The sequence below is a fragment of the Neophocaena asiaeorientalis genome, unplaced genomic scaffold (genome assembly GCF_003031525.2).
Source record: "Neophocaena asiaeorientalis asiaeorientalis breed wild unplaced genomic scaffold, Neophocaena_asiaeorientalis_V1.1 scaffold59, whole genome shotgun sequence".
NCBI lineage: Eukaryota > Metazoa > Chordata > Mammalia > Artiodactyla > Phocoenidae > Neophocaena > Neophocaena asiaeorientalis.
This window is the reverse complement of record NW_020174268.1, coordinates 13254004-13254497: the sequence shown is the minus strand read 5'-3', so window position 1 is coordinate 13254497 and position 494 is coordinate 13254004.

Below are 494 nucleotides of genomic sequence, written 5' to 3'. Positions count from 1 at the left end.
CATGGCGGAGTGAGCGGCGGCGTCGGGGCTTCACAACAACAGTGGCGCCCGTAGCGGTGGCGGCAGCGGCGTTAGGAGCCTCGGCCACAGCCTGAGCTTCAGCACCGGCCAGCGCCGCGGCTAGCTGCTCGCGCCTCAGGGCTTTTCGGAGCGGCGGCAGCATCTCCGCGGGGGGCGGGCCGGGCCGGACGGACCGGGAGGGGGAGCGAGAGGAGGCAGCGGCGGCCCCAGCGGCACAGCTGCTGGGCGGGCACTGCCGCTCGCCGGGCAGCGGTTAGCGGCGCCGCCACCGCCGGGAATAAGCTTGAGAATAACCCTCCGCCTCCGCCGGGGAGGGCGCCGGAAAGGGCCGGGCTGAGGCGCACGAGGGGAGCGGGCCCGGCGCCGCGGCGCTGGTGGATGCTGGGGCTCCGAGGCGACGGACGGGGGGCGGGGGCCGAGGCAGGTATAACGGTACCGGCGGAGGCAGCGCCACGGCTCTTTCCTTCTCCTCA